This window comes from Pinus tabuliformis, chromosome 5_1 (assembly GCF_031772625.1).
Source record: "Pinus tabuliformis cultivar Carrire ecotype Pingquan chromosome 5_1, CPIR1, whole genome shotgun sequence".
NCBI classification, from domain to species: domain Eukaryota; kingdom Viridiplantae; phylum Streptophyta; class Pinopsida; order Pinales; family Pinaceae; genus Pinus; species Pinus tabuliformis.
This window is the reverse complement of record NC_142305.1, coordinates 778339509-778363000: the sequence shown is the minus strand read 5'-3', so window position 1 is coordinate 778363000 and position 23492 is coordinate 778339509.

The window sequence follows — 23492 nt, the reverse complement described above, 5'->3', positions numbered from 1 at the left end:
CTATCTTCGTAGGATATACCATCAGTCCCTGTCTGCAAACCACATGACCCAGCAGGGTCCCAAAGGGAGCACAAAATAGACACTTCTTTATATTCAGTGCGATCTAGTACCTTCAACATGTATCTAGCATCAGGCATAAACTGGTGACATGGCGTTTCACTAGCGCAAAAACATTTGAGTCATCAAAGTATACTTCCAAGAACTTATGAATAAATTCCTTGAATGTAGCAACAACTACGCACGAGAAAATCACAGGCGCATTCTTTAATCCAAACTGCATTACATTGTACTTAAAACACCCCCACTTAGTTGCGAAGGTCGTCTTGCTCCTATCCTCCAGCATGATTTTGATCTGGTGGTACCTTGAGAACCCATCAGTGAAGGAATATGGTTCCTAGCCACCTACATTGTCCAACACTTCATCTGTGAATGAGTCAGGAAAGGATCATGTACGCAAGCATCATTCAACTTTATGAGATCCACACATATCCTTATTTAATCCTTCTACTTCTTCTCCTGTACCACCATTGGGCTTACCCAGCTAGATTCTTCCACATGCTCAATGATGCATGCCATGAGCATCTTGTCTAGTTCTAAGCAGACCTTCTCCTTATACTTTGGAATGGGACGGTAAGGTCTTTGCTTAACCGGCTTTGCGTCAGGTTTCAATGTGATCTTCATAACACCCAGGTCTTTGATTATCCCTTTTAGATATGTAAACTTGGTAGGGAATAAATCCTAGTATTCTCGAAGCAATTTAGTGACCTGATCCACTGTCACGTCATCCCAGTAGTCTCCAATCTTCGCGAATTTGGGCTTTGCCTCCATACCAATGTTTACTTGTTTCATTTTCAATGGCGTGGTTATATCAAGATTCTCAATCTGCAGTCCTTCAACCTCGCAGTGGCCTTCTGTTTCAGGGATGTTAATCTTTCGCAGATCCTCATATTCTTCTTTAGTGATCACATTATAGCATTCTAGCTCGCCCACTCAGGCTGAAGCAAGTTCAAAGGATCCTGCGTTATCCTCAATATTACCGCTTTTTCCTCTTGTAGTGCCTCGTTAATACAGTCAAACCTCTCTTCAAAACTAGATGCCATTATGAATCCTTCATGCAGAATATCCCATTCACCTCTACCATGGTGGGGCTCCGTTTCTACGTACCAGTTCATCGAGATGACATCTAGGGTATGACAGAACGAGTGTACCCATTAGGTTGGGGTTTCTCTCCATAAGCTTGAGCCCATCTGTCCAATTGCATGTGCAGATCATCTTGCCCATCATTTGTCCATTATTCACACCTTCGGCTTCCCAAAGTGTGTTCTCATCATCCTCCTACATTCACGCCAATCATCAAAGCTTCCCTTGTGCGTACCCCACTATCTTGTGGGTGTAGCATGCAGTGCCCAGTCCAATGCCTAGAAGCGCTACTTTTCTAGTACCTCCTTCTCAAATGCATCCAAAAAGATATATACATCATTCATTCCATTATAAGTGGGCATATTTCTTACCTATGATGATACACACCACAGTGACCTGGTCATCATGTTACAGTTCAGTGTACTTACCTCATGTAACCGATTCTACCAGTGCTCTAATTCTTCATCAGAGTCTGAGGTGTAGGAACTCTGGCGATCCCATGTAATTCATCCATCTACTATTGGATAAACCCAATCTTGGTCTCGTGCTGTTATCTTATAGATACAGTCCAAATCATCATCACTCTCATAATCACGAACTAGTTCAGTATAGGGTGATCCCTCAGCAGGATCTAAGGGTACTATTATGTGGAGAAATTTCTTCTCAAATATCATCTTTCACTTCTTTAAGTTGATTACCCCATTCATATTAGTAGCCCAATCAATGCCAAGGAGCACAGGATAGGGTTTACTATCATCCACAATTTCTATTACCTCAAAGTCAGCCAGCGCGATTGCGCCTTCAATATCTACAGGCACCCCTTGCAGCCACCCCACGGGAATGATCTTCTTCTGGTTCACCATCCTTAGATAAATTGGAGACCATTGCAGTGTGCGTCTCCCCATTCATTCCCAAGTCTGCTTCAGTAGGACGTTCGCATCTGACCCTAGGTCCAAAATAACCTGATCCATTTCATACTCTCCTATCTGCGTCGTCAATCTCATCTCTCATCCCGTCCTTGCATTATGATTACCAATCTTTCATATTATGCACTGCTCACCTAAAGCATTTCTGGTGCATCTATTTATAAGCTCATGTAACCCCTTCACAGCCTTGCTATCATGCAGTTCTCCAGGAAATTTGTAAGCATAGAAGGGCCCATCTCCTGATTGAGCTTATCCTTTCTCCCTAATGTGGAAGCCTTATCAAAGCTCTTCTTTTCTTCCATGAGTATTTCACGTACACGCTCCAAATCGAACTCGGGCTCCTTTGCCGGAGCTTTGCAAACCCATGTACTATCTTTGGGTTGTTTCTCCTTGTATTCTCTTGTTGTGATTCCAATTTGGAGTACTGTTCGGCATGGAATCCCCAAGAGCATTTTTTGGGGCTTGTTGAGCCTCAACCTTGCACTCACTTAGCTATCTTCCCAACAGCCTTTTCCCACTCACTTCTTCCCTTTTCCATCTTTTCCTCCATTAACTTGTTCAAATTATTGCATTACATGTCTTTTTATCATGGTTTGTTAATTATGCTAATGTTTGACTGTTTGATTAGAATTTTGGAACATATACAGCAATTCCGCAGCTGTTCAGCCATTTCGCAGCTGTTCAGCAATTCTGCAGCTACTCAGAGATTCCGCAGCCTTTTTGTTGTTTGATATACTCCACGTGTCTTCTCAAGGAACGGGCCACATGGGCATGTTGGGTTGGACGTACACATGGATCGTATGCTATTGGTTGAGCCAAACCAGTCACGCATGCCCTTGGTCAACGCAAGTGTTCCCTCGGTCAAACGGTCAAGTTCCAAACGGTGGCATGGGAGCCGTGAGCAGCTGGGACATGGAACTATAGCTGGCACTTCCTCCACGCCATGGAGACAGCTAAAGACAGGATCCAAACATAGATTTACTTCCCACTATGACCGTTTCCCTCAAAAGCGCACGGAGTTGCCTGCGTGTTGCTGCACATGTTAATTAGTTAAGACTGCGTGTTGCTGCGTAGTTAATAAGTTAGGCTGTAGTTGCTTAGTTCACGCAGAGGGTAGTTTGCCTCTGTGCTTATAAATAAGCGTGTGCCAACGCTTATGGATTAGCTTTTGGAATATTGTAATTGCTGCGCTGATTTTGTTATCAAAACTCTGTTTTAGAAGGCTGTTTCTACAGCACTTTTTAACTGTATTTTGACATGCTGGTTTTATAAAAGAAGATTGTTTCTGTTCACCTTTTTGTAGCTGATCTTTTAGCTGGTTGCATGGATGGAGGGCCCCCATCTATGACAGCCTGTGTACATAGTGTTTGATTTCATTTTCCTGCCTTCAGCAATTTTTATTTTTTTCATCATGTATAATAGTTTACCATTTGATTTCATGTCATTTCATTTCCAGCACTTATTTTAAACTGATCAGTATTGTTTTCTGCAGGTTTTAACCCGGGATTGTTTGTCCTTGTGTATTTGCTTTATATCTGATGGTATTTTCAGTTGTCATATTCATAGTTGCTGCCTTTACTTTGATTCTCTAGCTTACTTCTAGCTTAGTTCCTGAAGTTGTATGCTAACACATTGATGGTCTCCTTATCATAAATTGTTCATCTTTAAGAGATCAGAATACTAATAAATTACAGCTTTCTTTGAGTAGCTTTTGGCTTATATCACTAACTCTTTCCTCACTTGTTACACATAACAATGTATGTTGGAAGCAGAATGCTGGGGAAAGGCATAGTGGTGTTATAATTTGTCATTTAGAGCTTTATCACTTTTTAGACTTATCTCTAACTACTTCCTAATCGTGTTTTACATAGTACCATATGTTGGAAGCAGAGAGTTAGGAAGAGATGAACATTATCATTGGTTTTTAAAGTGATTTTCTTACCTTTTTATTTGCAGCAGCATGAGTAGTGACTAGTGCCATTAGAAAGTGGTTCTTTGCTTTCAGTTCATTTCAAGTTATTTATTTCTTTCAATCTCTTTCTTTGAAAAGTTTAGAAGGTAGTTAGGAAACACCAGTTACACACACTCACTCATTTAGAAATCACCTTACACACACTATCACTCATCTGTTTATAAAATCATCACTCCATCTTAGGAAGTTAAATTGACCACAAACAACACCCCCAAACGAAAAAAAGATCTAAGAGGTTGCTTAAGTACATATAGTACACCTTCACTTCATCAGCTTACGAGCTCCTTGTTGACAATTTATGATAGCAATTTAGATGACACTAAATTGACTAAACATTTTTGCGCCGTTGCCGGGGAAGTGAAATTAAGTAGCCATATTCTTAGGAAAAAAAAAACATAAAATTTCAAGGAAAGAAGTTGATAACCTATCAAAGTATGCTCTCCTCTTGCACTTCAAAGTGATCTGGAGGATCAGAAAAGAGAAAGTTATTGATTTAGTAGTTTCTTGAGTATGCTCTCTTCTTGCACCTAGAGTGACCTGGAAGATCAGAAAAAGAACTATTAACTTGACTTGAAGAAAAATAATAAAAAATGACATGCATAGAGCTAGAGATTCTAGGGGAAGGTTTTTAGCTAGAGCTCGAAGTTCAATTTTTACAAGTCCATCTACTTCAAGGGATAGACAAGAGACACCTCCCTTATCTCCAACCGACACTCCTAGTCCTAGAATTCCTGGAATTCAAGAGCCAAGAGTTGACTCTCCTACACCTTCTATTGAATTTGAACTAGGAAGAGACTCTTCTCTTTCTCCTACAGAAAGACCAATTGTAATTGAGGAAGTGGAATCATCTGAAGAAGAAGGAGAAATCTCTTCTCATTCACCCTTTGTAGAGGAACCAGAAGATTTTGAAATCCCTAGGAGAACCATCATGGCAGAGGAAGAAGGAGGTGGTAGAGGTAGAGGTAGAGGAGGAGGAGGAAACAACAACAATAATGGAGGAGGTAGAGGTCCCCTTGGAGGAGGAAACAGAGATGGGGATAATTCATTTGGGTTTCCCATTGTTAATGAGGATTCCCGAGCCACTATGAAAAACATATCGCCATCTGTCCTCCCAAATTTCCATGGGTTAAGAACTGAGGACCCTGAAACATTTTTATTTGAATTTGAAGTGGTGTGTCGAATTTATGACTACCTGGATGACTCTCAGAAACTCAAATTATTCCCTTCAACACTGAAAGATCAAGCCTTGAAATGGTTCATGGGGTTACTCACTCAATCCATTAGGACTTGGGATGAAATGAAACAGAGATTTTTGGATAGGTATTTGGACTATTGTATGCCTACTAATCACAAGGACGAGGTATTTAAAATGATACAAAGAGAAGATGAGAGCTTAGAATATTTACTTGAAAGATTTCAATATAACCTGAAAAGAGCAAAAATGAGTAGCTTGGATGAAGAGACCTTAAAAGCCCTCTTATTAAAAGCCATTAGGGATGAATGGATAGATATCTTAAACATGATGGGGAAAGGGGATATTTCTCAACTTTCACTCAATGATATAGCAGAACTCTGTATCCATCTCTCAAGGGGCAAATCAAAAACTCAAAAAGGGCCTAGAGATCCTTCTCTCCTTAGAGAAAATAAATCTGCAACTGGATCAGTAAGTAGGGCTGAAATCGGCAATATGCTTGATGAATTCAAAACTGACATCTTAGGGAGTCTTAGTGAACAACTAGATACCCTTAAGATTCACAATAAACAAAAAGCAGAAGCTGAGGCTTTGGCCATTTTTTGCCCGAAATGTAGAAAGAAACATGCTTTAAGGGAATGTCCCTTGGACGCACACGTTGTAGAAACATGTGTAATTTGCTCAGAAACTCATGAGACTAAGGATTGTCCTTCAATACCTAGCCTCAAAGAAGTCTTTCAAGAGGATCCAAATACACTTGAATCTCTCTGTTTTATTGCAAGGAGACCTTGGCAAGGGCAACAGAATCAAGGGTTTAACAACTCTATGAATTTTCAATCCCAACCAAACTGGAATTCTTGGCAACAACCTTGGCCTCAACCTCAAAATGCTTTTCAAGCATGGATGCAAAGCATGCAAAATCCTTATGGGAGACTTGCTCAATTCTATCAATATCCTCCATCATTTCAGAATCAGCAGGCTCCACAACTTCCAAATCAAGGTCAACAACTATCATTGCCATACCCTCAACAACAACAACCTCCTCCACAAAATCAAAATTCTCAACTCTCGCTTCAATCCCAGCAGAAGTCAAATCAACTTCCCTCTCAGCCATTACCAAATCCAAATAATAGGAACCCTCAAAATGCTTACATGATGGAAGGTCAACCATTCCCTACCTATATGGATGTTCCTCTCAATGAAGTACAACTCAGATCAGGTAGAATCCTAGATCAACCTTCTACAAGTATTCAACAACCAAGCATTTCTGAGGAAGAATCTCTCAAAGTCAATAAGGGTTCTGAAATATCACTTCAAAACCAAAATATTCAAAAAGAAAAAGAAAAAGAATCAACCTCTACAACTCCCATAGTTGAGCAACCTACACCTTTAGCTACACCTCCTTTTCCTGAAAGATTACAAATTGACAAAGGAGTGGAAAAGCAAATATGGGTGCCTAACTATAGTTTTCTAGATGAATTGAAGAATGTCTGTATCAAGATCCCCTTGTTACAAGCCATTAAGGAAATTCCCATTCTAGCAAAGACAATAAAGGAGTTGAGTTTGAAGAAAACAGGAAAAAGAACCAGAGATACCAAAAGGATACATCTAGTTGGAAAAATTGCAGACATAATGATGGGTAAGATTACCATGCAAAAATATGTGGATCCCGGTAGCCCTATTGTCAAGACTCATATTAATGGGGTTGAAATCCCAAATACTTTGATTGACTTAGGAGCCTCTATCAACATCATGAGTAGACAGACCATGGATCAGTTAAAGCTTCCTAACCTTCTCTTTACACCTACTTTACTACAACTTGCAGATAGATCAATCATTAAACCTGATGGTGTATTGGAAGACATTCCAGTCTCCCTAGACTCTTGGGAATATCCAGTTGATTTTATGATTTTAACTCCCAACAACAATCTAGGAGGACATCCTCTTATCTTAGGAAGACCTTGGCTAGCAACAGCTGATGCTTTTATCAGTTGTAGGTCTGGGGACATGTATATATCAGATGGTAATTCCACCAAGAAATTCAACTTGTATCCTCCAGCAAAGGCAATAACAGAAATAGGAGAAGATGAGTGGGCCGATGATGAGGATACCATTCAACCTGTTCTAACCATCTCTGAGATCAGTGAAGATAGTCAAATTCTAAATACATTAGAAAATTTTGAAATACCTTTAGAATATGACTCTACACAGTTTCAGTTAGATGCAGACATTGAATATCTCTCCTCTAGACAAATGTCTCTCTTCTCAATGGAAGAGTTTGGTAGTTCTACAGTTGAAATCCTTCCAGGAAAAACATTGAGCATTAACAAAAACTTGGAAAGACCACAACAAGAAGAATTAACCAAACTTTTGCAAAAACATTCCACTGCATTTGCATGGGAATACACTGACATGAAAGGAATCGATCCTAAGACTTGTATTCATCACATCTATATTGAAGAAAATAGCAGACCTATTAGGCAACCACAAAGAAGGATGAATCCAAACCTTAGGGAAATCGTGAAAGAAGAACTCCAGAAATTGCTCAAGGTAAACTTCATTTACCCCATTTCAGATAGCCAATGGGTTTCTCCCTTGGTTATAGTCCCCAAAAAGAATGGTAAATGGAGAGTTTGCATTGATTATCGAGAATTGAACAAGGCAACCTTAAAGGATCATTTCCCTCTACCTTTTATTGATCAGGTACTAGATACTTTAGCAGGTAAAAAGTATTTCTCATTCCTGGATGGTTTTAGTGGGTATAATCAAATTCAGGTAGCACCTGAAGATCAAGACAAAACCACATTTACTTGTCCTTGGGGAACTTTTGCCTACCGAGTACTCCCTTTTGGATTGTGCAATGCACTCTCTACATTTCAAAGGGCTATACTAGGAATTTTTTCAGATCTGATTCATGATTGTGTAGAGGTATACATGGACGATTTCACAGTTTATGGTAATACATTTGAAGAAGCTTTGGAAAATTTGGAAAAAGTACTGATAAGATGTAAGGAAACAAATCTTTCTTTAAGTCATGAAAAGTGTTTTATGATGTTTACTGAAGGGATTGTTTTAGGACATCATATTTCAGGAGATGGGATTAAGGTTGATAGATCCAAAGTTGAAGTCATCTCTAAGTTACCTGTTCCAAATTGCCAGAAATATGTTAGGAGTTTTCTTGGGTTTACTGGATATTACAGAAGATTTATTGAAAACTTCACTAAGATAGCATCTCCTCTTTTCAAATTTCTTACCAAAGACTGTGAGTTCAAGTGGGATCCTGAGTGTCAATCTGCCTTTGAAGCTTTAAAGACTAGAATATCCGAAGCACCCATCTTAGGGGGGCCAAATTGGAAACTCCCTTTCCACATTTCTACTGATGCTTCAGATACAGCTCTAGGAACTGTTTTGGGACAAAAGGATTTGATCCCTTATGCCATTTATTACACCAGTAAAAATTTGACTCCCACTGAGTTAAATTATACTGTTACATAAAAAGAGTTCTTAGCTGTGGTACATGCGATCAATAAGTTTAGACACTACATAACTGGCTATGAAACCTTTTTCCATACTGATCACTCTGCCATAAGATATTTAATGAACAAACCTGTTAATAATGGCAGAGTTACAAGATGGCTTTTACATTTACAAGAATTCAACATTACTGTGTTAGATAGACCTGGAAAACAAAACACAGTAGCTGATTTCTTGTCTAGAATCCAAAACACTAATGAAGATTCTCCAGTAGAAGATAAGTTTCCAGATGAATACTTGTTTGCGGTAACTACCAAAACTCCTTGGTATGCAGATATGGCTAATTATCTAGTTACAAGGAAACTACCTCTACACTTATTTCCTAATGAGAAAAGGATAATCATTCAGGAGAGTTCACATTATTCTTGGATTTCTAATGAATTGTTCAAAACAGGGCCAGATTGTATAATCAGAAGGTGCGTTCGGGAAGATGAAATGCCTGACATCCTTAAGGCATGTCATGATGAACCATGCGGCGGGCACTTTGCTGACAAGAGGACAGCCTATAAAATCCTTTCTCTAGGATATTATTGGCCTTCTCTCTTTAAAGATGCAAAGCAGTATGTTAGAAGGTGTGACAGCTGCCAAAGAGTTGGGAGACCAACTCCTTCAAATGAAATGCCACTACAGCCTCAGGTGTGCATCGAACCCTTTGAGAAATGGGCTCTAGATTTCGTTGGACCAATTAATCCTCCATCAAAGCAAAAGAAGTATATACTGGTTTGTACTGATTATGTTACTAAGTGGGTAGAAGCCAAAGCATTACCTTCTGCCACTGAAAATTCAGTTGTTCAATTTCTTTTTGAGGATATTTTCACTCGTTTTGGTGTCCCAAGGGAAATTGTGACAGATCAGGGCAGCCAATTTACATCTAAATTGATGGAGAAGCTGATGGAGGAATATAAGATCAAGCACATAACATCTACTCCATACCATCCACAATCAAATGGCCAAGTGGAATCTACCAATAAAGTTATTGAAGGCATTATCACCAAGACTGTTCATCTTCATAGAAGAGATTGGGCGGAAAGGCTTCTTGAAGCCTTATGGGCCTATAGAACTACATGGAGGAACACAACAGGACATTCTCCCTATGAACTTGTTTATGGGAAGAAAGTCCTGCTCCCCATTGAGTTCCAAATCAAGACCTTCAAGGTGGCAGTCCAGTTGGGAATGAGCCTCTCAGAAGCCCAAAAACACAGAATGGACCAGCTAAATGAGCTAGATGAAATAAGACAAGATGCAATTCTAAGGACCGATCTAGTTCAGCACCAAAGATCTAAATGGCATGATCGTCATATCAAAGAAAGAAAGTTTCAGAAAGGAGATTGGGCTCTATTGTTTGATTCAAAGTTTAAAGACTTCAAAGGGAAATTTCAAACTCATTGGCTTGGGCCATATGAGATTGATGAAGTCTTTAGTAATGGAGCAGTTCGAGTGAAAACTATTGATGAATTTCATACTCCTCTTATTGTGAATGGCCATCGCCTGAAAATCTACTAGAAGCCACTCTCAAAAGAGGAATTTGTCAAGTTGTTCAAAGAAGATTCTGCAATGAGGCTGGTGGAGAAGAATTCTTCTCCTCCATCAGCCTAATCACTGTTTCTTTCAGTTAAAAAAAAAAAAAAAAAAAAAAAAAACTCTTGTATAAGCCTGAAAACCAATCTTGGATTGGCAGTCTTATGCGGAAAATGCAAGGTGAAAATCAGGGTCACCTGACACCTTATATTTTCCAAAAAAAAAAAAAAAATCCCTCTTCTGCCATCTCATCCATCTCATTCATTTCATCCGTCTCATCATCTTAATTCCATTCCATTTTTTTTTCAGTCCACTCACTCCATCTCATTCTCATCAATAAATTCCCTATCAGGACTATTTCATTTAGTCAAGTTGTTTTAATTCTCTTGGTGCAGGAAGAAAAATGTTGCTGCAAATTCTACAGCTAGGAGCTAATTCCGCAGCTGATATCCGAATTCCGCAGCTTATACACTCTGTCCCTGCAACAAAAATAAACTCTGTTTCAAAAAGAAAAATCTGCAGTCAGAAGTACCAACATCATTAAAGGGTGAAGACACACAGCATATACAAAGGCAGCAATAAAGCAAAGGTTAGCATCATGATTAGCAAAGGAATCAAAATACACAAAGGTATGTTCTAAACCTCTAACTGACAGTTATATCATTACGTATGGTTTTCGGATTATGGTATTAGGCACCTAGTGTAATGATTGAACAAGATCTCCGTTCACTCCTTGCCCATTATGATGCGTCGTCCACCTCACCTCTGTTTTATCGGTCCCATAATCACTGTGATTCAAACTTGATACGGCCTGCTTCCTTGCATTAATTCTCCATACCAGAATGACGTATCCTGTTACACCACGGCTCTTCAACTGATCATTCCGCAGCCAGGTGTATACAGTTACTTGACGTCGATGGGATTCGGCCGTTCTACCCTTTAATACCTTTCTACGCATGCATAACGTCATTCCTATCGCTGTTCACTCCCTCGATTTCATCGATTTCACTCTCAGTTCATTCACCACTCTGTCTCACCGTAAACCTACGCTGCTCCATTCTCCTCATCTCTCTGCTTAAAACCCTGACCAACAGGCTCGTAATTGCATCACGACCACTCTACTGTAGCCGTAATACCCACTACTAGACACTGTTCTTCCCAATTTACATTACGGCCATTCCACTGTAGTCGTGTAATTCTCTGTTCCAGCCGTAATTTACGCTGAGGAGCACTGTTTTCCCGTGGAGTCTTTTTCCTCTAGCATCCAAACAGTATTATCAGAGCAGCAAGAGAAGTTGGTAACCGAAATGGGCAAGCTATTAAGAGCAGAGCTGGAAGGTTCTAAATTTCTAGACGATTATCCACAAACGAGGAATGCCCTGCAGAAGGCCAAGTGGTTAAAATTTATTCAGAAATTTAAAGGATACCACAAAGAGGTTACCAAGGCCTTTGCTCGGTCGTTTGATGGGAAAACAAACACTGTGGAGATTGGGGACCTGCAATTCACTGTCACAGAAAGCAGCTTGGCTCAAGCAACTGCTTTGCCTCGTACTGGAGAACGATGGTTCAAGAATCGAACGGTTGAAAGCCAAGAGTGGAAGAACATATTGAAAAATCCAGGTATGGATACTACTATCTTCACCAAAGGAATACCTGTAAGCAACATTAAAAAGGAATGGACTGCCTTACTTTTGCTAGTGCAGAAATTTTTGACATGTGAAGGCAGATTTGGTACAATGTATGTTTATCACACAAAGATAATGATGCATTTTATGGGTGAACATACCATCAATCTCCCTTATTTCCTGCTGTCTAGTTTAAAGAAAATGAGTGCTACTGTGCAAAAACATGTGGGTAACATTGAGCCAAACCTATACCACCATGGCCTCATCAAAATATTAATTGAAGAACAGTTAAAAATCAGGAAGGACATATGGGAGAAATTCCTTATTAGGAACCATTTTCAGGAGGCAGCTGAAACCTCTGTTAGCTCTCCTAAAGTACCAGCTTCCATTAGCTCTCCTAAAGTGCCCCGGAGAAGTAGAAGAAAAGAAAAAGAAATTGCTGCCCAAGAGACTGATGCAGAAGAAACTGCTGCCCAAGATACTGATGTAGAAGAAATTGTCCAAGAAATCATTGCAGAAACTCTTCAAGAAATTGCCCAAGAAACCATCCTGGAAACTGGTCAAAAAGAGAAGGAAAAGGGCAGCAAAACAAAAAGACAAAAAAGGAATAAGGGAAAAGCTATTTTGCAAACACCATCCCCTTCACCTGAGCCTTCAACCGAAGAAGATACCCAAACATTGGCTCATAGGCTTGCTCAGCTTCAGGAAACTGCCATCTCCAAGAAGAAAAGAACTAGCATACAGATAAGAAGAAGTAGAAGGCTCATAGAAAGGAAAAGTGTAATAAAAGGAAAACAGTCCCATTTTGTTGACTTGAGCACACCTGAGAAGAGGCAAATTCAGCTAGACATTGACTCAAGTCCTCCAAGAGAGGAAAGCCCTTTTCAACAAGAAAGAGAGAGCAGTTTTCAAGAGTTTGAATTCAGACCAAGGCAAACTCCAGATATTGACCCTGTTCAGCAAGAAGCATATGACTATTTAGAAACATTGGAGCAATCTGTTGCTGGTCCTAGCACAGTCTTGCCCCTTGAACAGTAGGTTCAATCTCTGAAGCAAGAAATATTTGAACTAGAAGTTCTAAATCGCCACATCAAAAATGAAAATGAAAAATTGAAACAACAAGGTAACGTGGACAAGATGATCCACGACAACACCATGCTTCATTTGGGCCTTTGGCAAAGAAAGAACAGAAAGTTGAAAAGAAAATGCGAGAAGTTGAGCCGGGCATTGATCAACTTAAAATTCAGGTGCTTGGTGAAGAAACCGAGAACAAATTTGGCAACAAAGAGGAAGAGAAGAAGGTTGGATGTCTTAGCAAAGGCATCCGAGCATATGAACTAAAGGATTATGCCAAGTTTTGGTTGCATGAGGACATGCAACACCCTCAGAGTGGGGGTATGTTGAGCCTCAACCTTGCACTCACTTAGCTATCTTCCCAACAGCCTTTTCCCACTCACTTCTTCCTTTTTCCATCTTTTCCTCCATTAACTTGTTCAAATTATTGCATTACATGTCTTTTTATCATGGTTTGTTAATTATGCTAATGTTTGACTGTTTGATTAGAATTTTGGAACATGTACAGCAATTCCGTAGCTGTTCAGCCATTCCGCAGCTGTTCAGGAATTCCGCGGCTACTCAGAGATTCCGCAGCCTTTTTGTTGTTTGATATACTCCACGTGTCTTCTCAAGGAACGGGCCACATGGACATGTTGGGTTGGACGTACACATGGATCGTATGCTATTGGTTGAGCCAAACCAGTCACGCATGCCCTTGGTCAACGTAGGTGTTCCCTCGGTCAAATGGTCAAGTTCCAAACGGTGGCATGGGAGCCGTGAGCAGCTAGGACACGGAACTATAGCTGGCACTTCCTCCACGCCACGAAGACAGCTAAAGACAGGATCCAAACATAGATTTACTTCCCACTATGACCGTTTCCCTCGAAAGCGCACGGAGTTGCCTGCGTGTTGCTGCACATGTTAATTAGTTAAGACTGCGTGTTGCTGCGTAGTTAATAAGTTAGGTTGTAGTTGCTTAGTTCACGCAGAGGGTAGTTTGCCTCTGTGCTTATAAATAAGCGTGTGCCAACGCTTATGGATTAGCTTTTGGAATATTGTAATTGCTGCGCTGATTTTGTTATCAAAACTCTGTTTTAGAAGGCTGTTTCTACAGCACTTTTTAACTGTATTTTGACATGCTGGTTTTATAAAAGAAGACTGTTTCTGTTCACCTTTTCGTAGCTGATCTTTTAGTTGGTTGCGTGGATGGAGGGCCCCCATCTATGACAGCCTGTGTACATAGTGTTTGATTTCATTTTCCTGCCTTCAGCAATTTTTATTTCTTTCATCATGTATAATAGTTTACCATTTGATTTCATGTCATTTCATTTCCAGCACTTATTTTAAACTGATCAGTATTGTTTTCTGCAGGTTTTAACCCGGGATTGTTTGTCCTTGTGTATTTGCTTTATATCTGATGGTATTTTCAGTTGTCATATTCATAGTTGCTGCCTTTACTTTGATTTTCTAGCTTACTTCTAGCTTAGTTCCTCAAGCTGTATGCTAACACATTGATGGTCTCCTTATCATAAATTGTTCATCTTTAAGAGATCAGAATACTAATAAATTACAGCTTGCTTTGAGTAGCTTTTGGCTTATATCACTAACTCTTTCTTCACTTGTTACACATAACAATGTATGTTGGAAGCAGAATGCTGGGGAAAGGCACAGTGGTGTTATAATTTGTCATTTAGAGCTTTATCACTTTTTAGACTTATCTCTAACTACTTCCTAATCGTGTTTTACATAGTACCATATGTTGGAAGCAGAGAGTTAGGAAGAGATGAACATTATCATTGGTTTTTAAAGTGATTTTCTTACCTTTTTATTTGCAGCAGCATGAGTAGTGACTAGTGCCATTAGAAAGTGGTTCTTTGCTTTCAGTTCATTTCAAGTTATTTATTTCTTTCAATCTCTTTCTTTGCAAAGTTTAGAAGGTAGTTAGGAAACACCAGTTACACACACTCACTCATTTAGAAATCACCTTACACACACTATCACTCATCTGTTTATAAAATCATCACTCCATCTTAGGAAGTTAAATTGACCACAAACAACACCCCCAAACGACAAAAAGATCTAAGAGGTTGCTTAAGTAGATATAGTACACCTTCACTTCATCAGCTTACGAGCTCCTGGTTGACAATTTATGATAGCAATTTAGATGACACTAAATTGACTAAACAGGGCTCAAAGCCCAAGTTTTGGGTACTATTGTTGTAAAGACTCCGCGAGTTGCAGGCACAAAGCGCAAATTATATGTTACAGTCATAGGGTTGTCTGCCCTAGGTTTTGAATGTAGTGTTGGCCTACCCATGGTCCGTAGAACATGGGATTTTATAAACAGATTGAGGCTCTAAGTTGTAAACAATAAGGGAGACTTGGAGAAAATGAATGGAGTCTAGAAGATAGTGAGCATAGAGTAAGAGTCTAAGTATCTTGGCTTGTAGTAGTAGTGTTGTGGGGAAAAGTATCCGATGCGGATGACCCTATCCCTACTCTAAAGGTGACAGTCTTTAGCAACAACTGAAAGTAAAGCTTTGATGATTTCCTTTATGAAAGTACAGAGAGAATGAAAAGAAGGCCAACCAACCTGGTGTCTTTCGCTTAGTCGATCCTTGTCCTCTCTCCTTGTCTCTTGTTCCCAGCTCCTTGCTCTCTTTGCCGGTCCAGCTACACACAGATCCTGCACAAAACAAGAGAGGAAACTACAAGATACATGTACTCATAACTGAAGCATGGATTAGGGTGAATCAAATATACATGTAAATACAATACATCAATGCAATACAAGTATATAGGAGAACATGCAAAACTTTATTGATAGAAGTAACAGGGTTCTGAGAAGGTTACAACCAATGATGGCTCCAATCCAGCAGCACCTCCCCAGCAGCAAGAACTCTCCTCTTCACCTCTAGTAAAACAATCACCCAATAGCTCTAACTGTAAACCAACAGCACCTCCTTGCTTTACACAAAATTCCAGCCTCCTTAGACCTCATAGAAGAGCTCTATATATAGGAGAGAAGAAGAGAGGATGAGTCAGCTTGAGGCTGGCATAGAGCTGACTAGTGTCCTCTCCCTCTTCAGTTAATCTTCAGTTCTTGAGTCCACTTGGAGATCCTTGCTTACACATGGTGATCAAGTACCTCTTACTCATCACAGGGCGAATCTCATGAGCCAAGTGTCAGTTTGGAAGCTTCCTGGGCAGTTGACACCTTGCAGAATGACTGTGCCACTTGGCCAATCTCGCCCAGCGCAGGTAGCCTTCATTAAATTTGACTTCCAACGCAGGTACAAGGAGGGACAGTTGCATTCCAGCGCAGAAGCTCAGTGGAGCAGCTAACATGATCCAAAATAAGCCTGTTTTGAAGTGTTTTCAGGTGGAGAACTGATTGGAAGTGCTGTTGTTTGATGACCTTGTTCTTTTAGGGGTAAGAACAACATGTTTAGGGACTGAGGATCCCTGTGATTATTGACATTTCATGCTCCATGATGCGAGGCACAAAAATGTCTATAACAGTTGCCCCCTAAAGTATGAGGCCGTTTATCGGGTGAAATGCTTTATCTAGAGGGTCCGAAGTTCATTCCAGTGCTGAGGAGGCGCTCTGTAATACAATACAATACAATACATTATTTTTCATTCTATTTTCATGATCTAGCTGAGGCGGGCATTCCCATGCTCAGCTTTTATAAATACATTTTGGTACATATGACAGACGATCGTCTGAAGGTAGACTGATAATTTTCTGCTGAAATTATCATCCTTTGAATAGGATGACCATCTGTTGTAATGATGTACATGACAAATGCTTTTATATTTCCCGAATATATATCGCAGCCCGGATGGATGAAACTAGATCCGGGGTCTTCAAACTCGTTCGATCTTCACTCTAAGTACAAGTCGATCCATGTGAGAATTGCGCTGAAGTCGAACATGGAAAGACATCGCTTGATTACCGGTCAATAATGAAAACCGTTAACAAGCGTGAGAGGAATCACCAATAATGACGATGACCCTCAAGGTACTGCAGTACAATTCACGTGGCGTGAATAAAGGACTTGGCGTCGAACGCCACGCAAAATCTTCTGGTCGAAGGTCATTGATGTATACCTGTCGCCGGAAGTGAGAAACTTGCCATTGAGGCATGCAAGCTTCAAAGTACTGATGGGGGTGTTCCTAGATCAACTTCTTGGATAATGAGCTGAAGTCGACAAGAAGCGATCCGTCAAAGGAGGGCCTTAATGAATCCCATAGCAATGACACGGAACGGAGCTAATGACTTTAGTGGAGGTGAAAACAAACTGTGACATATGATTCAGGGTGGCGATCATGAATGGATGAAGGATAATGTATGGCAGTGGATGGGACACGGTTGACACTTTCAGAATGACCCCTCTTGAACATATAACGACACTGATGCGATGGATCGGTAGCATTACCCCAAATGTGGATGGTTTGGCGAGGACCATGGTGATGAGACCGGTGAATGAAACAACCCAACCCGATGTGGTACGGAGGAAAAGTGTCATGTTCAAGAGTGACTTGCTACCATTAAACTTTGATGTTCTCCCAATTTTTCCCCAGTCATTTCTGACCAGTACCTCTTTATTTTTGTCAAGCTTGAGGAGGATAACATATGCTTGTTCTATAACCTGCCCTTCGGGCAAGCCCATCGCTATGATTTAACGAGCCTAGCGATAGGGAAACTCGTTCTCGTCTAAAGACAAGTTTGTTGCTATTTAATCATTTTAACGAGTCTAACGACAAAGAAAACTCGGTCCTTTTCATTTTTAGAGAGTCTGAAAAGGTACGGAAAGTCAACTCCATAATTCCTTTTTCGTCAGCAAATCCCTTAAGTCCTAAAAAGTATAAAACAATACAGAAGGGATGGCTGTTCGGTACTTTTAACGAGCCGAACAAGACAAGCGCTCGATCCTTTTGTGCAATAATCCCTCAGGTCCAAAAAGATTAAAATTTATAGGAGGGATAGCGTTCCGGTCATTTTAACGAGCTGGAAGGCCAAAACTCGGCAAACTTTTCATATTTTACGAGTCAGTGAAAAGAGCTGAAAGAAGACTCGTCTTTTGAGGAACGAGTGATAAACAGCAATTGATTCCAGGTACAAATTGGAATTTTCCAATCACGGCAGTGTCACAAGGATGGCTAGGTGAAATCACTCTTCGCAGCTATTTCTCAAAAGAGGTAAACACACAAATGGAAGTGAATGATCGACCAAATGAACAGTGGAGGTGATGGATGAAAACACGATCAAGGTTCTTATGGCTAATGAATTTACGATCTCAAAAGGTTATTTACCGGTTCATTTTTTCCATGAGCTTGAACTCTGGGGGAAACTTTTGCTCACACTTTTCTATTTTTTTTAACGAGCATAGATTCAGTCATAAAACTGCTCGAATTTTGCGTTTATTTTTTAACGAGCATGAAGTATATGCTAAAACTGCTCGATATACCAGTCATAAAAAGAACGCCTTCCGTAAGGACCAATTTTTATAGAGCTTATGCCTTACCACAGCTATGCTCACTTTTGGCAAATTTTACTTCTGCCCCACAGGCTTCTTTCATGCAAGTTTGGAAACGGCTAATCTTAAAACCAGATAAATAACCGCCCCTAGCTTGCACTCCAGAAGGTTTGCATGCCCCCAGGTATAGGATAGAATTTCGAGGCTGCCCCTCCTCTCCCCTACCTCTGCTTTTCTTTGGGTGTTCACAGTTACTTGTCATCTTGCCAATCTAATGTTAACGATACTTGTCTTCTCGTTATTCTAAGGGGTCTTGCCCACTTTTAATAAACAGCTATTTGTGACAATAGAAGAACACTACTCAAAGATAAAACATTGGTATTATTGAAGGAGGCTTGCCTCTTTCTTATTATTCCAAAGACGGTTCAATTTGCTGCCGCAAATCAATCTCTTTCTTCGGTGGTGTCTATCATTGGGTTGTCCAAAGATGGTTACCCTCTGTCACAATAATATAGTCTCCTACTTTGTAGGCTGCCCCTGCTTATCCTTCAAAACATATGTTTTAATGGGCGAGGCTTGAATTCAAAGATGGTTACTATTCGTTGCGATAAGGGAATTCCTACTTGGGCATTGCCCACTTTTTTAGACAAAGGTGAATGACTCTTTGGTCAAACACATAACTTTAACAAAAGATTATTATTCTAGAACAACCCCACTTCCTTTGGACGGGGTACGGACTAGTCATATTCTTCTGCGGAAATTCTTTCTTATACCCGGGGTTTCTTCTGCCCGAAGCAGACCAGGGTGCATGCCCCCTGGGTCCTAGTCTTTCTTTCCGAATCACTCGCGCTCATCGGGAAGGAGGACCGGGGGTGGAGGCGAATCTTGAGTGAACAGACCATTTAGGAATGGTATTTGACTATTTGCGATGCGAGATCCCGGAAACGAAAGTTGGTCTACGAGCTTGACCACCCTTCCTTCGTGTGGAAAACACATTACTCTAAAGAGTGAGGAGACTATCGCTCCCATGCAATAAATATAGTCCTGCCCAAGGAGTAGGTTATAATCCAAAGGTCCTTGGACGACCATCACGTTCATCTTGACGGTCTTCCCTTTCAATGTAACAGGTACATTGGGGAGGATCCCTAATGGTCGACTGGTTCCTTTATCAAAACCTGAGAGATTTCTCAACTCAGGTAAAAGCGCTAGGGAACCCAGTGCTTTCCAAGCAACAGAGGAAAGGATACTCACAGACGCCCCTTCATCAATGATAGTACCAGCCATGATCATTCTATAGATCTGGACAATGATTCTGAATGGTACACTGGCTGGTAACCGGGGTCTGCCTAGTTGATTCCAATCAAAGGATACAACCAGGTTGCTTGGTGGTGGGACCGAATATACGGCCGGATATGACTCTGATGATGTTCCTTCCTGCGATAAAGGAATGGGCGCATTGCCCTGACGCTCATCGGAGTCGGTGCTGATGAAAAGAACCTGGATGGTGTCATCCTTATTCTCTTCAGTGAGGGTGTCGCATGAAGACGACTCTTCGGCGACGGTGTCATTTGAAGACGGATCTTCAATGATGGAGTCATTGGACGATAGAACCTCTGAAGGAAGAACCGGGTCAACTGCCGTTTCAACCTTTAGACTTTCGTCTGGTCTGGATTCAGTAGGTTCATTCTCAATGACCGACACTTCAGCTGACCACTTGAGCGGGCCAGCTGGATTTTCAACTATCGAGGGATTAGGCACGAGTTTTTGGTATCCAGGAGGAAGTCGCAACGGTGAAACCGGGCGATCTTCCAAAACTCTCTTGGCCTCATCTAAGAATGGACATTTGTGGATGGCATGATTGCCTTCACACAATAGACAGGGTGATCTTGGTCCCCTTCTTCGTCCTTCACTCTCGTTAATTGACGGATTGCAATCAACATGACAACCAGAGGTTGATGCTACCGGATTGTGCAACCTTGGGGACCAGTCCCTTAGTATCCGGGGAATACAAGGACAATCACGATGGAAGTGGATCCCTTTGCAAATGACACATGGCGATTTAGGCCCGGTCGGTGCAGTGTGTGGGTTTTTGTCAGCTTTCTTCTGCTTGCCCCCAGTCGCCTTCACCCTTTCTTCTGCTTGCCCCCAGTCGCCTTCACCAGAGGCTCCTTCTGCTTCTTTTCTCTCTTCTTCTTTTCCTTCTTCTCCTTGGGAGGCTGACTTCTACCAGCTCTACCTTGGGAAGATGAAGGATCAGAGGAAGTATCATAAGAAGTGGAAGGCTGGTGGGTAGTTCTAGATTGTTCTGACTGTTGATTCGACTGCTCAGGATTAGTGGCGATCTGGACTACATTAGTTGAAAAGAGCCATACAGGGAGACCGATTGTCAATCCTGGAAGTGACAATGTAGCCATATGAGGCGCACCAACATCTCCCCAAGAGGAGAAGGGATTTGGACTTCCGCCAAGGTTACTTCCTTGGTTGGTGGGCTCCATACTTTTCAACTGAAAGATCAACGTGGGAATAATAGGTGATTATGTTCCGCTTAAAATAAATTTTATTAACGACACTTTTAGACACAAACTTGCTTTTTCATGTTTTAAGAGTCGAGAAAAAGCTAAAGATGACTCTAGTCGCCTTCGATGTATTAACGAGCCCGAAGTGACAAATGCTCGGTTGGACTTTTTCAGTTATAGAGTTTGAAAAAGGCCAAAAGAAACTGCTCTGGAGATCTAGGCAGAGGGTGTGCCAAACCTTTCGCGAAACCACAGAATACGTTTTACGGTACGGGTGGTCGATCTTCGTGAATGTTGTGTTCACTGCATCGCGATCAGTAGGGCGGCCGACACGGTTTCCTAAGGATAAAGGATAAAAGCCTATAGGGGTCTCCCAATATACGCGACGGTACGCGGGAGCTCAAGTCCGTGTTAGTGCCACCGACTCTCAGGAGGAATCACCCACCTTCGTAGAGATCGATAGTCACTATGTTTAACGACGCCGGAACACGTCTCTACCTAGACCTCTAGACGTTTGCGTTAAATTCCAAAGCGTTGTTATGTAAATTGAGTTTATTTTAATGTTGATCTTTCTTAACAGTTTGCCTTTCAGGTTCACCACGAGATGTATATATACAACTTCCTATATGCAATCTAAGAATGAGAAGCAAATCTTTTCAATCTTTCAACTTTGAAAACCTTAATCTACTTGAGGGAAAAGAAAGACACAACTTTTTCCACAGATCAAAGAACACACACTAAAATGCACATCTTCCTAAATCGTCAAGCATACAGTCAAATGCAAAATGCACAATGCATGTATTTCTTTTCGTTATCCTTAATGTTGATGCTAGACAGAAAGGAAACTGTTGTATAATTTTGAATCTAATTTCAAGTAGAAATAAACAAGCTTGTCCACAATCAAAAAGACACCTTATGATAGACTTGTTTAAAACACAGGAAATGTATAGATTCAAACCATGAAATGAAAAGCAAACAAACTCAAACAGCCATGAACAGTAATAAAACTAGCTCATAAGATCACAAAGACACTTTTACAGTTCAGGATCTAAGAGGCCACAGCTATACTGGTTCGCTTTTCACAATGGGAAACTGTAACTGAAGCAAGAAATACTGAAAGAACATTCACAGTTTCATCACACAACTGAGGCGGAATAATGTCAAGGAGAAGTGGTCTACAACAAGTACAATGACCAGCAAGCAATCAGCTAAAAATCAGTGAAAACAGGGCGAAGACACAAAGGGAAAGCTGAGCAAGACAATGGCTAACTGGACCAGCGCAGGCTCTGGTCTGTCAGTTTGACTCTCAGCGCAGTTCCCGAAGGGAGTACCTGCGCTGTAATGCAGACTGCCTGTGGACAGCCTGCACTGACACACGAGAGTTGCGTCTGCAAAGAATTCCGGGTCATAAAAAGCTCAAAAATGCACTGTTTTTGCTTAAATAAAAAGCTATAGGTCAAGTACAGGCTAAGGGATGATCAAGAGGATGAAGATCTATCACAAAGAGTAAAGAGTCTTTTGTAGATAAGTTCTTCAAATCTTGAATTTGCTCAGTAAATGAGCAAGAGTAGCAGACCCTCTACTTCGCTTTTGATATAGTCAAAAGCTTTTCGATTTGGTACTCTTTTCTTCAAGAAATGAATAGCAAAATACTACAAACACCAACAAGATACTAGGCTCCCCAGCGGAGTCGCCAGTATGTTGTGGGGAAAAGTATCCGATGCGGATGACCCTATCCCTACTCTAAAGGTGACAGTCTTTAGCAACAACTGAAAGTAAAGCTTTGATGATTTCCTTTATGAAAGTACAGAGAGAATGAAAAGAAGGCCAACCAACCTGGTGTCTTTCGCTTAGTCGATCCTTGTCCTCTCTCCTTGTCTCTTGTTCCCAGCTCCTTGCTCTCTTTGCCGGTCCAGCTACACACAGATCCTGCACAAAACAAGAGAGGAAACTACAAGATACATGTACTCATAACTGAAGCATGGATTAGGGTGAATCAAATATACATGTAAATACAATACATCAATGCAATACAAGTATATAGGAGAACATGCAAAACTTTATTGATAGAAGTAACAGGGTTCTGAGAAGGTTACAACCAATGATGGCTCCAATCCAGCAGCACCTCCCCAGCAGCAAGAACTCTCCTCTTCACCTCTAGTAAAACAATCACACAATAGCTCTAACTGTAAACCAACAGCACCTCCTTGCTTTACACAAAATTCCAGCCTCCTTAGACCTCATAGAAGAGCTCTATATATAGGAGAGAAGAAGAGAGGATGAGTCAGCTTGAGGCTGTCATAGAGCTGACTAGTGTCCTCTCCCTCTTCAGTTAATCTTCAGTTCTTGAGTCCACTTGGAGATCCTTGCTTACACATGGTGATCAAGTACCTCTTACTCATCACAGGGCGAATCTCATGAGCCAAGTGTCAGTTTGGAAGCTTCCTGGGCAGTTGACACCTTGCAGAATGACTGTGCCACTTGGCCAATCTCGCCCAGCGCAGGTAGCCTTCATTAAATTTGACTTCCA